The following is a 19,645-nucleotide window of genomic DNA, read 5'->3' as shown; positions in this document are numbered from 1 at the left end:
TCTTAGTATATTCGTGTTGTTTGTAGGAAGAAGGGCAGGCATTATATCTATGTGGCTAATACATGATGATTTCAGGTTTTTGGCATTAAAGAGAGCAAAATACCACGCAAAAGGAGACAAGGAGACAACAAAGGTGACATTGCGGGTTCATAGGGAGGTTGTCCACGGTCTTGATGACCTTCCTCGTGATTTTCACCTTGACTCCGAGCTCCAACAACTCTCCCCACCGAGCTTAAAGGCAGCCAATACGTTCTACAGGATCAGCAGTTTTAGAGCAGTTTGACTTTCAGTTGGACAGCCAAGCTCCACGAATGGAGGAAGCCAGCTTGATCTTCATTTTGTATAAATATGAAGGCCATAGCCTTTGTTAGAAGCTTTTTGAACTTTTGGGACTGATATTGTAATTTCTGAGCACAGCTCGGTGTTTGTTTTTGTAAGCCAGTTTTGGCATGACATTAGACTTTTGATTATGAATAAAGGCAAGCAGATTTGGATCTAATTCTGAGCTTTTAAGGGAGCTATAGCTCTCAGGTTAGGGCCCAACCTGAGAGCAATAGATCTCCTCTTCTTGTAGTGTTATTTGCCTTTCTTTCCAACACCTTGTTTCCTTGTTTGATATGCATTGCAAGAACACAGTCTACTGATTTGATTTCTTTAATGAGATTGAGTAGGATTAGCTTATGGTTAAATCACTTTCAGTTGCTTAGATTAGAATAGGAGGTTTGTAATTCACTGGAGCTCCAAGAAAAGGTTGTTAGTGCCTTCACTGCCATCTATGTTTAGGGATTGGGGTGCAGTCTATACCAACCACCAAAAAAACGCAGTCTTTTTCCACTTTTATGCAAGCTGCAACACAGTCGTTTTAATCGTGGATCCTTCCATGCATTTTGCTCTTGAGCCATACTTCTTCATTACAATTCCATGCACGACTTTTCTTCATGATTTACATTGCTGTTCATTGGTTTAATAGCACAGGTAGCACAGGTTAATGGATTCTCGTTTTTGGTGCAAGACATAAGTAATTTGTTTTATTTACACTGCTCAATATCATTCCACTTCCTTCTTCTTCTTCTTAACCACACCTAAATCCACCTACTCGACCTCTGTTCAGCTCGTTCACCTTCCAACTCTTCCATTGCCCACGTAGCTTCATCTTTTTGACCTTTCGTTGTTTCCATCCTTCTATTCACCAACCAACTCCGTGCACTCTCTCTCCATCTTATTTCTCTGCCCCTGAGTCATCACAAGCTCCATCTCCATCTTACCTATCCTCCCATACCGCTCCATCACTTCACCATCACCCAAAACTTCCACTTACAGCACATCCTGTAGAAGTTAGCAGATTTCCTGTAGAATTCCTTAGTTTCCTGTAGGATCCCCTGCAGACATCCTGTAGAAGCCTGCAAACTTGGTTGCCGAGCACCTGAACGTTGTAGACTTCTGTGGACTAATGCTAGGGACCCTCTGGGACCTCTCCTAGCCCTCCTGACCTTTCCCAAGCTTTCTCTCCCTTCGCACCACCTCTGCACAGCCAAACCCTAATAAGAAACAAATTCATAATCACTCCATCCACTTAAGCAAAAATACAAAAACAATGTTCTTTTTCATGGAAGTAGTTTGAGTTCATGCATTTCACATCATTAGAAGTAATGGCATCATTTTTAGACATTTGCACTCTCACTATTGCACCATAGAGGTTAAACTAGTCAGATTAGGGTTTACTAGGGTTTCCATGCTTTGGTTGGCTTTCAGTTCATTTTTGCAAAGTAGATCAATTTCCCTTGAGATAGCCTTCGTCCATCATTTAGAAAGCTTCTTCTGAGAGCATATAGAAGTTGGCTTGAGCCCTAGCGGACTTGTGCCAGCTCACCAAGTGACAGCTGCGACAAGAGCTAGTACTTGTGCATACAGCACCGTCGCTTCCAAGTTTGTACGAACTACCGGGTTGATAAAATTAGAGATAGGAAGCCCCAGGAGTTGTAGCATTATTGCTACAATACTGGAGCCCACCAATATCATGTACCTAAACCTGACCAAGCTATCTGTTGTGAGACGATAGTCCACATCGTGATCACTTGTACCCTATTGTAGACTATGCATAAGCTCCATGTACCTATCATCTTGTTGTCCTGCTTGCAATATATGATCCTATAGATCTATCCCACAGGAACTCATAGTTGCTATATGATTTACTTATATCCTCCTACTAAGAGCATTTGCAACCCTATTCTCTTTCCCCTTGATGTACCTAATCTTAAAATCAAACTCACTTATTGTGTCCAACCATCTAGATTGTCTGGAATTCAGATTTTATTGGTCAAATAGATACCTAAAACCACTGTGATCACTCATCAAAATGAACCGCCAATTAAGAAGAAAGTTCCTCCACATCTTCAAAGCATGGATGATTGCTGCCAACTCAATATCATGTGTCGAGTAATTATGCTCATGCTCATTAAGTTTCCTTGATTCATATAATATTGATTGTCCTTCCTACATCATGGCTTCGCTAAGCCCTCTCTTGCAAGCATATGTACATACCACAAACTCTTTATCTGGATCGACAATCTTTAGAACTAGAGAATTTGTCAAAAACTACTTTAACTGCTCAAAAATGGCTACACATTCCTCTATCCATTCAAATTTCTTACATTTCCTTTGCAACGATGTAATAGGATAAGCAATCTATGATAATTTTCTGATGCACCTCCTGTAATAACCTGCTAACCCCATGAATGATCTTAGCTCATCCAAATTTCTAGGAGTTTCCCACGCCATGATAACCCTTATATTTTATGGATCCACCTTTGTGCCTTCCTTGGAAACCACATGCCCCCAGTAGTGTACCTCTTTTTGAAAGAAATTGGATATTCTAAGCTTGGCATACAACTAATTCTCTCTTAGAAATCTCAATACTTCTGCTAAATGTTCAACATGTTCTTCCCCATTCTTAGAATATACCAATATATCATCAATGAATACAATGACAAGCTTGTCCAGATAAGAACGCAACACACTATTCATCAAACACATAAAAGTAGTTGGAGCATTAGTCAAACCAAATGGAACTACAACAAACTCATAATTCCCATACCTGGTTCGGAAAATAGTCTTGTAGATGTCCTCTTCTTTGATGTGTACCTGATGGTATCTTGATCTCAAATCAACCTTTGAGAACATTGTTGCTCCCCTCAGTTGATCAAACAATTCATCTATCCTCATTAACAGATACCTGTTCTTGATGGTCACCTCATTCAACTACCTGTAATCAATGCATAACCTGAGAGTACCATCCTTCTTCTTCACAAAAAAGATTGGTGCACGCCAAGATGACACACTTGGCCTAATGTATCTTGTGTCAAGCATCTCCTTCAACTCTAACTTCAACCGCACCAACTCAAGTGTGCTCATCATGTAAGGTTCCTTTGATGTTAGTGTTGCCCATGGTACCAACTCAATAGAAAATCATGCTTCCCTGTGAGGCGACAACTCTGAAATCTCTACCATAAACACATCTTGAAACTGGTGTAGAATGAGGTACCTTCTCAATAGATTTGCATCCTCAAATTACTTACCTTTGTTACTAGAAATATGCACTGCAAATATCACACACCCTTTTCTACAACTATGCTTTGCCTGCATAGTTGTCACCATTCTAACCGGTGTTGCCTTCTTCTTACCCTTTAAGGTTCTTTGTTCCCCATTGTCATCCAGCCACACAATAGCCTTGTCATAACAATTCACCTTGGTCCTATGAAGATACAACCAATCCATGCCCAGCAACATACTATAGTATCCTAATGGAAATACTTCCAAACGTGTTGATGTAGGTATACCATTCAACTCAAATGCACAAGCTCTTACCCAATGATGAACTCTATTCTTTGTACTCGTAGCCAACTGCACTAACAAATATTCTTCATGCACTTATTTATTCAAACCACACTTATCCACCAGGTTAGGGTTAACATAAATATAATTGGATCCATGATCAATCAAAATAGAAACAACTTGATCAAAAAGCTTACCATCCATCTCGATAACAGAAGCTTGGTGATCAGCCTCCCTATTCTCCAATGCTACATAGATCCCAGGAATACTCTGTCCAACATCCCCCACTATCTATGCCTCTTTAGCACTATAGAACTATGGTCTGCCACCCTAATGTTGTGGACAATCTCTCCTATGATGTTGTCCAACACAAGTCCAATGTTGTAAAGGCTTCTAATCTGAACCCTCGTTCTGCTCCTCATACTAATATCCCTCTACTTTATCAGGTGCTTTTAACTTCTTATGTCGTATCGCATTCTCTTTGTTACTTGTATCTTGAGGTATTGTTTTCTTCTTGTCCCATTTTCCTTTATTCTTCGCATTACCTTTCCCATCTGTGTTAGTCTCAAACCTGCGCTTTGATTTCTCATAACAATTCTATAGCTTCTAGATGGCCTCCTCCAATGATCTAAGCTCATCAAACATAATCTTGTCCTTGAATGCTACCAACAACTCACTAATGAATCCCTGGGTCTTGGTCATCTCCTCCTTGAGTTAAGGCACATATCTCAATAGCCACAAGAATCTTCTAGTGTACTCATCATCGGTCAGAGATCCCATCTAGAACTCATAGAATTATTTTTCCCTATCGTCACAGTATATCTCTGATAGATACTTCTCCTTGAATAGTCTCTCGAACTCACTCCAAGTCAACTCTTCTTCATGAATACCTTTGACATTCTTCACATCTTCCCACCAAATATCTTCTTTACCTTTGAGGTTGAATGTAGTTATTCTAGCCTTTATGTTCTCTGAGTAATCATACAACCTAAAGAAATTGTTCATCCCAAGCAACCATGCTTCGAAATCCTGCCACTTCTTCATCTCCCCAAAATGTAGGTGGCTTCGCTTTCTTGAACTCAATTGGAAAAAATCCCCTGTCACTCCTCATGTAAGGATGATAATGATGATGACCATGATACCTATGTGAACCAGAACAAGAGTAAGTCCCATGTCCATTACCTCGTTTATTGAGTGTATCCAAGAATCTTCCATCTCTGACCATGTCATCTCTATCCAACCTGTGCCCACTGTAGAGTTCCATAACTGTTTTGTTTTGACACTATTTTTCCACCATTTTCCTCTTTTTCATCGTCGCTATCAACTCAATAAAGGCAATAAATAATAGATTTTGATAAGGTAATAACTCTCTCTTACAGACATCTATATATGGATCCCTCATCCCAGAGATCCAGGGAAGCTAGAATTTTGCAACTTGTAAGGAATTGCTGTTGGTTTCTTGAGGCAACATCATAGTGTTGGGTGATCTAAGCTTTGCATGAGGTGAAGAAGGGCTTACTTGCTGAGAGGATGATGTTGGGTCAGAGCAACTGGTTGTAACTCTCTTGGCTCTTTCTTGATTATCAATAAAGCTATTCAAGTTTTCCTCCACACTCTTGTGTAATCTATGTTTTGTGCATTTGTATGGTCAATTTACATCTGATCCTAGATTGTTTATGATAATAGATCCATGTTCTTGTATAGTGTTATGCTGCCTTGATTCTACAGGTACTCTGTGAAGCCAGGTATACGAGAAAGCAAGTAGCAAAGGACGATCAGAAGAGAGAGGAATCGAGCAGGGAACCAAGCGTAAGACAGAGGTTGGTCTCCTTTATTCTTCTCTCATCTATCTTTCATAAAGGAAAACGAAAGTAGTTTTGCTTTGTTTGTTTCTAAGGTAGCTACCCGCCTTAGTGGGATTAGCAGTTCTGCATAGACACTTTTCCCTGTAACAAAATGGCGACTCCGCTGGGGAGCGACTAGGTTGTTTGTCTATCTACATTTGTTTACTTTATAAACTTACAGATGGAGCCTGAAGTATAGCCAGGTAGCTTTCGAACTGCATTTGCTATGCAAATGCAAAGTAGATAAATGTCACTTCAGTCAATCTCTGGGTTTTGTTTATGAATTAAACAACTTATTTACAAACTCTCTAATTTCCCTTGTGGTGGCTCTAGTAACCTCCTTAGATCTACTCCTGTTGTTGATTTACCGATTACCACTTGCTCGGCCAAATCCCTGAACTGAACTACAAACTGTGACCCGGAACCCAAGCAAAGTCTCATCCCTGGTCCAGTGCACTCTCTGTTCTGTGAATCTCAAATTCAGCGCACTTCCCGAGTGTAGTAGGTGCACTGCATTTCAAATTCACTGTGTTACAGGTGCGTTGACCAGACTAGGCATTGTTCCTTAATTTTGGTTTCTGTGTTCACTCTTTTCAGATCTATTCAAGAATTTTGCTGCCTGTAGTCAGTATACCTCTATTTGAAACCCCTTTCCTTGTTGTTATTCCGCCTCCATTGTGCAAAGAACTGTAAATGTTTTTGTGTATTTGTTGAGTCATTTTCAGTTCTCCTTTGCAAAAAAGTAACGTAATTGTACTGTCGTTTCTTGATTTGAAAGTGTCGCAAGTGTCATTTTCAGTCATAGAAGAGAGTCTGATTACTCTTGATAGTCGATTACCCTGTTACTGTTGTATTTGATCTGAATTAGTAGTTTTTCTAGTGTCAAAAGCAAGTTTTCATTTCCAAATCGCAAAGTGTCGTCATTGTCTTCATTTTGATTTTGAAAAGAAACTTGTTAGTACTTGTCGCTTTGAAAAGTAATTCAGATTTGCGCATTAGCTTTCTTTTTTATCATTCACATATTAAGAAGGCTGAAAACAAATACTTGCATGTGCATTTGCATTTAGATTGTTTGATTGGTTTGATTTAGGACAGTGCATATAGTGTGTGCTCTATGCTCTTTGCTGAAAGAATATTGTCTCTCTTTCCTTAGTAGCTAGGATTTTCATTGGAAACAAAGAAGATAAAAAGACTGTTTCTCATCTTAGATTACATTTTAGGAATTGTATATCTACATCACGCGGTGAACCTGAAAGGCAAATTTCTTAAGCAAGATCAACTATAAAATAAATTTAATGAATCTAAGAACGCTTTGGAACCTAACGCACAACATCTAGAAGTCTAGGCTAGAGACGTATTCTGGCATCGTAAAGCCTGGTAACTGTTGTTCTCACTGTTGGTTGGGTGATTCCTCCACTTTGAGAAGATAAGTGCCAGTACGAACTTGTGCTCCCACGTACCGTCGAGTATATTTTGGGAGACCACAATAGGCTTAATCCTTTATCCATAGGAAGCCGTGTCTACCGCCCTATCGATCGCAATGCACTGAACACAGCATTCGGGAAGATTGACTACCGTACCGTAAAAAGTATTCTGCAGTTTTGCGATTGGTTTGGTAATCCCTCTGCCTAGATTTCCAGAGCAGTCCCTTTCGTTCCTTTTCAGACTCCTTAATGGAAAAGGTCCATCTGAGCACTTGTCACTTCAGGCTCATTAAAAATCGAAGGCGACTAGAGTCATCTTTTGTTTTTTCTCGACTCTTTAAAATTGAAAAAACAAGTTGTGTCAAAGTGTCTAAAATTTATTTTAAACAGAATAATCACCACCTTTCCTACGTTGGTCTTAGGTTGAGAGAATGGAGTCCACCAACCAAGGAGTTCCCCTTGGAGGAAATCCTAGTCCCTTCTCCTCTTGGGGAGATGTTGGTGCACCCCACATGGCCACATTGTCACTTCCAGGATTGACGGTTGGCTTGTCTGTATGGCTTTTCTCAACCTCCGTCGTTCAGAACACCGCAATTCCTGAACAATCAAGTCAGCAACTAGACAATTCCAGAGTTACCCCCCAACCCTCTACTTCGTCCAATTCTTCCTCTCCTCCTTCCTCTTCGCTTGATGAGGCTGGTAAAGCCAAAAATCAAGTACCTGAGAAGAAGAAGGAGCCAAAGGCGAAAAGGGGCAACCAAGCGTCATCTAGCGAAAATCCACACACTGCACCAACCAGGCCTAAATCGCCATGTGTCATTTGCAAAGGAGACCACTATCATAGAGATTGTCCCTGCATCCCTCGGATCTTAAGGGACTGGTCTCCTCGTTTGCACAACCCGGTGTCGTCAACCTCTGATGATCATGTTGAAAACACACCGTCGACTAGTGAAAGTGAAGCCCCTGGACAAAAAGGAAAGTGCAAATTTCCTTGTAAACTGTGTGAAGGCGATCACGTCGTCCACCGTTGTCCCTTCTTAGACGAAGCTAAAAGAGTTTTGGACGATCGTCCGGTTTCACCGTTACGACTTCCTCCTAGATATAAGAAACTCTTGCCGAGTCCGTCACTAGTTGAGAATCCGACTGACCCGCCCAGGTGGTCGGCCGAAGCGTCTATCATTGAAGATAAACCATCTAAACCCATACCAGACGAAAGTCAAAAGGTCGAGGCGGAAGTTGACCCGGTCTTGCCTTCAGAGGTTCCATCTTTAGATGATACAGTCACCGAAGAGAACAAGGATGACACCGTCAAAATTCTTTTTGTAAACACAGACTCCGATGAACACGGGGGCAATCTACCCATTCCTTTACCGCAGGAAGGAAGTTCGTCAGAGTCGTACCCGGCCGTCTATTTGGTCACACCTCCAAGCAACCTGGTTGTCTCCTTCGACTGGAATCAACTAGGCAGACCCCGTTTGCCGGCTAGTATACCATTCCGAATCATTGCTCAAGTATATAGAATGGTTATGGTCGGTACCATCATAGATGAAGGGGCTTCTGTGAGTATCCTTTCCTCGACTGCTTGGAAAGCGCTTGGTTCGCCATCGCTTTTGCTTGAGATGAGAAATCTAACAGGCTTTGACAAAGGAACCAGTCGACCATTAGGGATCCTTCCCAGTGTGCCCATAACATTGAGGGGGAAAACCGTTCACATGAACGTAATGGTAGTACAAGGACCCCTGGATTATAATCTACTCCTTGGGCGAGACTATATTTATTGCATGGGAGCCATTGTCTCATCACTCTTTAGAGTAATGTGTTTTCCGCACGAAGGAAGAGTGGTCAAGCTCGTAGACCAGCTTTCATTCCCTGGTTCACGCATAGCAAATAGTCATATACCATCCCTGAATGGTCTTTTCACGCAAGGAATGTCTCATCAATCTCCAGTCCGTCCACCTGATGAGCGCGAGTAATTCGGGGGACATGACTGAAACCCAGGGGGCATGCACCCTGGTCTGCTTCGGCAGGAAAACTTCAGGTATAGGATAGGTTTCCGCGAGAGATACATGACAAGTCTAACACTCCCATCCGTGATTTGAAAAGGGGGTTGGACTGGAATAAGATTCCCTTGTCAAAGTTATGTGAGTGGTGGCGTCTGCGCCACTCGCCTTCGTCTATTTCGGTATACATCGCCGAAGAGGTGTTTTGTTTGCGGTGTGAATAGAACAATCTTTGGTAACCTGAAAGAGGTAAACCTTTCCCGATGAAACAAATGTTTTGTCGGTAGTTTGAGAGGTGACCTTGAAACTCTATTTTATACCTAGGGGCATGCAAACCTTTTGGCGTGCAAGCGAAGAGCGACCATTTATTTTTTTAAATTTTTAGGTCCTCTAACCCTTTAAACTCGTAGGATTGGTCGTTTCCTAACTTGCATAAAGAAAGGATGTGGGGCAAAGATTTGAAAAATTGCCGTTTTTATATATGAGACATCCTTATTATACGACTGGATATTTCGAGCAGTTTTAACGCAGACTTCATGCTCGTTAAAAAATAAACATAAGCAATGAGCAAATGTTTCCCCCAGCGTTTATGCTCATTAAAAAATGAACCAATTTTCGGTAAATAATCGTTGTGAATGTAGTACTTCAGCTTTTAAAGCCTTGGTCGTGTTCTCATCATCACCTCCACTCTGTATTGGCTGATCATTCACCTCCATTTGATTGTTTACCCCTTTTGAGGAACAGCTGCGAAGAGTGATCCTGTTAGCCATCCTTGTAACACTGCCGTGATTGGGAAATTCCAAACCTTACCTAGAATCAGCTGCTACCCAAATTTATCACTCGTTCCTCAAAGATGAGTCTCCTTTAAGCTCTTTTCAACTGACTCGTAAAATATGAAAAGATTGCCGAGCCATTGGCCTCTCCAGCTCGTTAAAGGGACCGGAATTGCTATCCATCCTTTAGATTTTAATCTTTTTGGACCTGAGGGATTATTACACAAAAAGATCGATCGCTTGTTTTGTTCGGCTCGTTAAAAGTATCGAAAATTCATCCCTTCTGTATTGTTTTATACTTTTTTCGGACTTAAGCGATTAGATGATGAAAAAGTATTTTTGGAGTTTCCTTTACGTTCCTTTTCAGACTCTCTAAAAATGAAAAGGACCAAGTTATCTTTATCGTTAAACTCGTTAAAACCTAATAGCGACAAACTTTTCCATAGCAGACAAGAACGAGTTTCACTATCGCTAGGCTCATTAAAACATAGCGATGGGTTTGCCCGAAGGGAAAATTATAGAACAAGCATATGTTATCCTCCTCAAGCTTGACAAAAATAAAGAGTTACTGGTCAGCAATGACAGGGGAAAAATTGGGAAGAAAACTTGAAGAAACTTTGTTGGTAGCAAGTCGCTCTTGAACATCACACTTTCACTCCGCATCTAAGTTGGGTTGGGTTGTTTCATTCACCGGTCACATCACCATGGTCACATCACACCATCCACATTTGGGGTTAATGCTACCAATCCATCATGTCAGTGTCGCCGATATGTTCAAGAGAAGTCACTCAGAGAATTCACCTGTGTCTCACCCGCTGCAATACATTTACGCTCCATTCCTTCATGAACGCCACCCTGAACCTTATATCATCAGACCGTTTTTCACCTCCATTAAAATCATTTGCTTCGTTCTGTGTCATTGATGTGGGATTCATTAAGGCCCTCCTATGACGGATCGCTTCTTGTCAACATCAGCTCATTATCCAAGAAGTCGATCTAGGAACACCCCTTTCAGTACTTTGAAACTTGCATGCCTCAATGGCAAGTTTCTCACTTCCGGCGACAGGTTTACATCAATGGCCTTCGACTGAAAGATTTTGCGTGGTGTTCGACGCCAAGTCCCTTATTCACACCATGTGAATTGTATTGTAGTACCTTGAGGATCATTATCATTATCGGTGATTGCTCTCGCGCCTGTTAACAGCTTACATCATTGGCTGGTAATCAGGCGATGTCTTTCCATGTTCGACTCTAGAACATCTCTCACATGGATCGACTTGTACTTTGAGTGAAGATCGAACGAGATTGAAGACCCCGGATTTAGTTTCATCCATCCGGGCTGCGATATATATTCATGAAAATAAAGACATCAAATGTACATCATTGCTGCACAGATAATCATCCAATCTATGGGATGATGGCTCCTCCAGAATCATCAGTCTACACTTAGACGATTGTCTGTCCTATGTACATGAAAATGAATTTATAAAGTTGAGCATGGGAATGCCCGCCTCAGCTAGATCATGAAAATATTATGAAGATAATGTATTGTATTGTATCTTATTACAGGTCTCCTCCCAACTTGAAAGAACTTCGGATCCTCATGATAAAGCATTTCACCCGACATCAAAAAAGATTAACGACCTCATGCTTTAGGGGGAAACTGTTATAGAAATTTTTGGGCACTGCGACCCCAAGCATAAAATGTCCATAAACCAAGGGCTCCTAAGTCCATAAAAGTGTTGTTCCAACCCCTAAAGGAACAAGGTCAACTGATTACAGCTTCTCCCAAAAGTTCTCCATGAAAAACTACTCAGAACTGGTCAAAACAGGATCATTTCACCTGCTCCATAGGCAAAGTGCATTGCATCTCACCTAAGTACACTCAGTGGGTGCGTTGCATTTCAAAAATCCCTTATATGGGGTGCGATGGGCGAGAAGAGACAAATGGCAGTGTCAATCCGCGAGGTGGAGAAGCAGGGAATCTTCCAGAAACTTCTCCTGTGACACTTGCCTCTTTGAATTCGACCAAGGATGAGTAAGAGATCATCAATCTCCAAGTGGAAGCAAGAACTATCAGAGGGAAGACACTAATCAAATGACAAGCTGACTCATCTCCCTTACAGACATCTATATATGGATCCCTCATCCCAGAGATCCAGGGAGGCTGGAATTTTGCATCTTGTAAGGAATTGTTGTTGGTTTCTTGAGGCAACATCATAGTGTTGGGTGATCTAAGCTTTGCATGAGGTGAAGAAGGGCTTACTTGCTGAGAGGATGATGCTGGGTCAGAACAACTGGTTGTAACTCTCTTGGCTCTTTCTTGATTATCAATAAAGCTATTCAAGTTTTCCTCCATACTCTTGTGTAATCTATGTTTTGTGCATTTGTATGGTCAATTTACATCTGATCCTAGATTGTTTATGATAATAGATCCATGTTCTTGTATAGTGTTATGCTGCTTTGATTCTACAGGTACTCTGTGAAGTCGGGTATACGAGAAAGCAAGTAGCAAAGGACTACCAGAAGAGAGAGGAATCGAGCAAGGAACCAAGCGCAAGATAGAGGTTGGTCTCCTTTATTCTTCTCTCATCTATCTTTCATAAAGGAAAACGAAAGTAGTTTTACTTTGTTTGTTTCTAAGTTAGCTACCCGCCTTAGTGGGATTAGCAGTTTTGCATAGACACTTTTCCCTGTAACAATTATCTCCCTTACAACTCCTTATCTCTTCCTTTAATCTCCTCATTGTAACTACCAAATCAAAAGGATTTCCAACACTATACCACTCTTCGGATTCATAGGGAGAGTCTCTGTAGTCAACCATCTTGCTAGCCATTTGATATTTCTTCCTGCACTGCATAAGATGTCAGATAAACCAAATCACAATAAACCAACGTACCTCAATATATCTCGGGGAGGATACCTTGTCTGCAAGATCACCAAATCAACATGATACATGTATAACATAATCATAACAACATATAGACATATGCAAATAAATGTATCGACACATAAACATCACTCTACTTAGGGTTCAGTCATCAATGCAAGGCCATATCAACAATGCATGCTATGACTTCATGCATGACAACAACCATTACTCCATTGTACACATTGCCACATGCAACCAACAACATGCATAAGCAATGCCTAATCAACTACACATACGCATAAATGCATGTAGTTGAACATAAGTGATCAATTCTTGTAATCAACCTACAAGACTAATACATGTAATCAACATATTCAAGAATGTAACCTAACATACAAGGATGTAAGTAGGCGACATAAAATCAACATGTAAGTGACATATAATCCATATGCAACCAGTCACATACTCATGACAAATACATTTCACGAAATCAATATCAAATTCTCCATAACAACCATACTACAACCATAATCAATCATCAAGCCAATGCAACAAGCACATGAAATGCAAGTGTAAGAGACACACATGTAACTGACATGCATGCATGACCAACACACACTGCCCATCAGTCCGAGAGTTGAACCACCGCTCTGATACCACTCTGTAACACCCTCCTCCCACACCCACCCAAGTAACCATGCCAATCGGGGTAAACTTGAGATGAGAGGCTACTATGATCAAATTCGACCTCCTATGTGACCTTAAGGAAGTGGAACCGACGAAACATCACACAGTCATCCAATATCATCAACATAATCCTCAGGAGACAAGTCAGGCACTCAGATAACATGTCCCTGGGTACCACTGTTGTTTTGGAGCTCTTAAGCCATAGTCGTTCTCATGCTATGGGTAAGGGAGCGATAAACAACCTAAAGTTGCTCTCACAGGGTTGCCTGCCAGTGACCAGGGACCAAAATTTCTAGTTCCATGCCAATGACCTCGAGATTTAACCCACTTTTTTAGGCCCAGAGCCCAAGCCACTGCCTAGAATGGAGCGATAGCTTAGAATCAATAAAAATACAAGGAAACAATGATGCAAAATCAATAAACTGAACAAGACCATAACCAAACCCCTACTAGCCATGAAAGGCATTTTGTCAAACACATCATCAACATGTAACCTACATGTGTAAACAACATAAGTAAGTGTAGGTATTTCATACTTATCTGAGGATCGCTATGAACCATTGTTCCCTCATGTCAATTGTTGTGTTATCCTCTATTAGGTCATAGACACATTATCCATTCATATAAAAGTAAAAAAATGTTGAGATCCGTACATAGTTGTTGTCATAAAATATGCATATAACCAACATAATAAGAACATAAATACCATAAACATATCAACCATCAAAATCCACATATACATTAGTACATTTACATATGAAAATCAAGGGAATGAATTTCTCATTAATGAATGCAATGAACCAATCCGAGATGGGACTACCACATTCCACCTGACCATAGAATAGCTAAGCCAAACCTCTCTTCAGCCATTCACCCACGTGCCATATTCCAATCATGAATGTGGGACTCAAACCACAAGAACCAACCAGGGCATACTGAGGCTAAACCACCTCACCCTCATCAACAAAAACCAGGCTTTACCATAATCCATCCCGGATCACTAGGCCAACACAGTGAACACATCATAACAAGCTTTACCATGATCTCCACCTGATCACTAGGCCAAACAAGCATGGATGCCACTGGATCTTCGCACCTACACCGTGAGGAATTTTCCTGTCTCCTATTCTCTCAGGCTTTAATTCAATCCAAACAAGGATCACTAGGCCCTAAACCGAGACCCACTATCCAGGCTTTACTGCATATCCCAAACCCGAGATTACTAGGCTCAACGGAGAGCAAACCACCTCTTGGCTTTATCGTATATCTTGCCATTCACTGACAAGGATTCTTAGGCCATCTGAGGTAACACAAAATTCAGCTTTATCGTAACCCACAGTCCAGCTCAGGGTTACTAGGCCGTGTGTTCTATCATTTCGAAGTTCCACCTTACTCATCTTCAAATCCATCCGACTTTCCAGTTCAACCAAAATATGAGAATCCCATGACGCCATGGCTATCCGGAAACGGAAAGGCTAGGTTGGAAACACTGTTACACCTGGCAACACCCATGCCATGATAGAAAATAATCACATGCAATCCCATGCATGCCAAATCTAGAAATGAAAATACACATGCAAGTCGATACCTGCAATGAAGCCTGTTGTAGCTGCTTGATCCTACCTTTCCCTGCTTGATCTTTACTTCCTCTTGCCTTCTTTGTCTTTCTTTCTCCAAGAAAACTCTAAGTGTCCAAGAGTATGAGAGAGAGAGAGATAATAATGAGAGAGCTCCAAAACTCAACTGACAAAAGGTTACCAACTGATCCTCATAAGCCTTTTTATGAATAAGGCCTCTATTTTCTTCATTTTCCATTATTTTCCTTCATTTTCCTCCTCACATGCAACCTGTGACCTTTCACCTCCCTTTCCTCCTAATTTCAATTATTTTCATAAATAATTGTGCCAAAAATGACATTTTGCCTTTCCAAAGCCTTAGCCATTGCCTTTGCCAATTTACTTAGCCATAAACAATCAAATGAACACCCCCTAGGATGTCTTGCCCGACATTCATCTTGGAATAAGTGTCCCGTCAACCATGGTTATTGTTTTTAACTTTTATTACATGGAATTTTCATTAGTGCTATTACAGAACACGCCACTGCCTCATGCCATGGACACACCTTGCTGGTGGTCGGTGAGGAGACTCTAACTCACGAGATAGGTTATAGTGGAAGCTTTGAAAACCGAAGGTGCCCACAAACGAGTTCCTCGACAGGATGTTAAAGATGCTACGAGGGCTTATATAGGAGACACCAACTTGTGGATTTTGTGCTTAAATCATTGGAAAATCACGTGTCGAAGGTTACATTATGTGCAGGTCCATGAATCCCAACACCAAAGTCCTGAAATATTGCATATAGGATCTCAGGTCATCCCCTCCAAGCAGTCATGTGAGCGCCTCGACTGTCGCTGCGTCGACGAGTGTCAAGGAGATTAGTAAGAAAGATATAGCTATACACATTGAGTACATGTACAAGATAGTCCTAGAAAGCTATGAGCCTACAACCGATAATAACAACACATTGACGACCATTCCAACAACCAGTCGAATAATTTTCAACACCAAGCACTTTGTCAATAATTATAGAGGAGAAATGACGAGGAGAGGTGCCACCAATCAATGGGGATTTGATGACAATGAGATGCTAAGAGTTATGTGCATGGTGTCGCTGAGAAAATGTTGTCCGACCAATAGCAAGAATAGGTGTAGCCCACCTCCCGCACCTTTGATGGATGTCTTGGTTCTACCGCCTCATGCCATCATTGTTGATCTCAAGATGGCATCAGAGAGGGCCCTTAGGGAAACCTACTAAATCACAAGCGATTTCATGCAGAGTCCATCTTCGATCTGGACAACGACAACGACAACGACAATCTCCTATTCGGAGCCCTCGAATCGGGGTCGAGTGTTGTAGTCCAAGGCAATGACATTGACGTGTTGAGCGAGCTCTGGTACAAAGGCGAAGGAGGAGGTGCCCAACATGGATGATTGGTTGGTCGAATGTCCGTGTGGCACCAAGGTTGATGATAATGAGAGGATGATTGCATGCGACATGTGCTAGGTGTGGCAACATACTTGCTATGTTGGCATTGTTGACATTGGTGAAGTTCCAAACATGTTATTTTGTCACCACTATAGACTCCACCTCTTCCGGTCCATACTTAAGTTTTTTTTTATTTTATTTAATACATCCACTCCATTCCATTCTTTGGATGTTTTTGTATACATATAAATACACTATTATTCATCACACTTTTTACATTATCCTTGAAATAAGCTTTAAAAAATCCCATCAAATCTAATCAATGCTGAAAAATTCCGATGTATCAAAGTTGAGAGGTGCTTGTTACATGCCCAAGTTAATGGAATGATATTTGTAATATCATGTTTATTTGTCACATTCTCACTGGTCACATTCATGTGAATTAAAGCTATGAGCTTCTTGTTACATGGTAAGTTAGTGTGATGATATTTGTATTATTATGCTCTCAATGACATTTATAATTTATAAAATAATTTTTTAAGGAAGTTAGTTTTGAAGTTTAAGTATTTGGGTTGATGTTATAGTTTGAGTCGTACTAATAATTTGGGTGTCTTTTGTCGATTTTATCTCTGTAACTTGTGCCACCACTCTATCTCTAAGACCAATGCTTCGTGGTGTTTCATAGCGTGAGGAGAAGACCTTTATAAAAGTGAACGTTGATCAAGGATGATTTTTTTTTATTCGTATTATTAAATCTTAACTTTATTTTATTATAAATATTAGTGGTGATTTTAATTTGTTATAATTATGGGAGGAATAAAAATTTAATAATTTAAATGAATAAAATTTTAATTTTAATTAGTTTTAAGATTATGTAAAATTTATAATAATTTTGAATCTTATTAATGTTATTATTTATGATTATATAAATTTTAGAATTTATTTATTTTATTAAGGGAATTGATAATTAGGGGAGTTTTATAAATTTTTTGGGACATTTTTAAATTTTATTTCTTATTAAAATGCTTTACTAAATATAATATATATAATAAAATTTAAAAAATGAAATATAGGATTACATAAAATATGGAATTCAAAATATCTTTATGAATATAAAATTATATAAGTTAAAATTTTAATAAAAAAATAATGAGGTTAATAAATTATTATTGTTTTATTAGAAGATTATTAAAGATGGACAGTGCAGTTTGTAACTACTCTCGGTTTTACTTGATCGATCCACGTTTGTCGACACCCATATCTTCCACTGCAAGCAACGCCTTATATAAATCTACAATCTTATCCATTTCACTTCACAAACTCCCAAACATAATCCGAATTTCTATCAATTGTGACTCGCGTTTGAATTGCCTGTCCAGTGTTAAGACATTATTGGACCATAGGATTTCAAGGATGAGTAGAGAAGAAATACACAAAGAGCAACTTTTGTAATCTGATTACGTAGACAAGGACGGTACCACAGTGAGAGCGATGAAGAAGATCGTTTATCCTGCGATGGAGGTTGAGGGTTCGATTCAACTGTCACAAAGTAAGAAAGTCGAAAATGGGGCACCAAAATCATGGGTGCTCACGTGGCCCCATCTTCCCATCCTCACAACTAAGAGGCTGTGATGTGGACTGCCCCAGTGGAGAACTCGACCCCCAGCTCGTATATCATGAAACCATCTCCAATACAACATTCAAAGAGTACGCTCTCATAAAAAAAATGGTCAAGGAGGAATTTGTTGTTTTTATCTATTATTTCTCTAATTAGATTTTTTATGCACAAATCCCTTGGAGTTGGTGTTGCACAACTTCAAAAAATGGGCCAATAAGGCTTAGAATTGGGCCTCAAATGTGTGGACCAACTATAAGTATAACTTCAATAACTTCTTGTAGGTTCTTGCATGTTTGCCTACATTTTGAATTGACAAATTATGTTTAAATGCAGTGAAAAATGGGCACAACGTACTAGATGCGACATGGGGAAGCTGAGCTTAGGTGCCAAAGTCTTAACATGGTGACTTCAAATCTCTATTTCGGCAAACGTTTTCGGTTTCTCCAGAGGAAAAGTTACAAAAAATGTATGCTTGACAATGTATTGTAAAATTATGTTTGGATGTTCATTCAAACTCTTCGATGAAGGATATAATAATGTTCTTAATATGGTGGTGTTGCAATTTTGAATCACTGACCATTGTAAGTTGTTACCATGTGAGGAAGGAGTGCGAGAGAAAATGTAGAAGGTTTAATTTGGTTGTAGTTTAGAGCAAAGGACATGGAAGGGAAGGGTCTTTTGGGACTTAAGAATAAAGCCTTCTTGCTTGACTTCACAATGCTGCACGATCTGCCCAGTGAACTTCAGTGACGTTGGTATCATATGGCGTCTGGTGTTGTTGATATTGGGTTGTTCAAGGATGTGGCTATCGCTAATGCGAGGAATCACAAGACTAATTAGGTGTAGACTGAGGATGGTGTCCACCATGTCAAGGTTTTGGATGTAGAGAAAGAATTGGAGGCCATTTGGCTAAATGGGTGAATTCTAGGGCCACATTATATGTCGGGGATGCATAATTCGCTAGTTGGGTTGGAGTGGATTTGGTTGACTTCTAGCTAGCAGGCATCCAACTGGGAGCAGGTAATGCATATGAGTTTGTCCAACATAGTGCAAAGTGATATAAATTATGTATCTTGGTTCAATGGTAGTCTGTCACAAACATAAAACTCATGGTATATTTCAACGATATGACAAAACTTTATACAAGTTATCACAATTGTTTCACAAGGAATTATAAACTTATCTAGTGTTATGTAGTGTTTTGGAATGTATAAAACAAGGTAAGTATGTATTGTCCTATATGTGCATTTTATGTCCTATATTTTTGGGACTGCAATCATCACAGGTTATCATCTACATGGCCATGGTAAAGATTCCCTTGCACTTTTTTCCCAAATCCAACAAATAGGCATAAATCCAAATCACATTCCATTCACCCATGTCCTGTTTGCTTGCAGCCATGCAAGTTTGGCAGAAGAAGGTTTGGATTAATTCAATCGCATGAGTCAAGAGCATCAAATTGAACCCAACATGAAGCAATATGCTTGTATGGTCGACCTTCAAGTAGATCATGGTAAAATATCTTCTCTACGTCCTAGATTGAGATTTTGCAAGGCTTCCAAACATAGACTATGAGATAGACATTGAGATTTTGCAAGGCTGCCAAACAT

At 40.1% G+C, this 19,645-nt stretch overlaps 2 pseudogenes; one reads left to right on the top strand and one right to left on the bottom strand.

The window, feature by feature from the left end:
* The window catches only part of LOC149241936 (asparagine--tRNA ligase, cytoplasmic 1-like), a 47,374-nt pseudogene extending 32,489 nt beyond the window's left edge, over positions 1-14,885 (bottom strand).
* A 610-nt stretch (positions 14,886-15,495) lies between these two features.
* LOC149241935 (PHD finger protein PERSISTENT TAPETAL CELL 1-like) lies at positions 15,496-18,441 on the top strand (annotated as a pseudogene).
* The last annotated feature ends 1,204 nt before the right edge of the window (positions 18,442-19,645 follow it).

The sequence above is a fragment of the Pinus tabuliformis genome, chromosome 8, assembly GCF_031772625.1.
Source record: "Pinus tabuliformis cultivar Carrire ecotype Pingquan chromosome 8, CPIR1, whole genome shotgun sequence".
Lineage (NCBI taxonomy): Eukaryota > Viridiplantae > Streptophyta > Pinopsida > Pinales > Pinaceae > Pinus > Pinus tabuliformis.
This window is presented reverse-complemented; position numbering and strand designations above follow the sequence as displayed.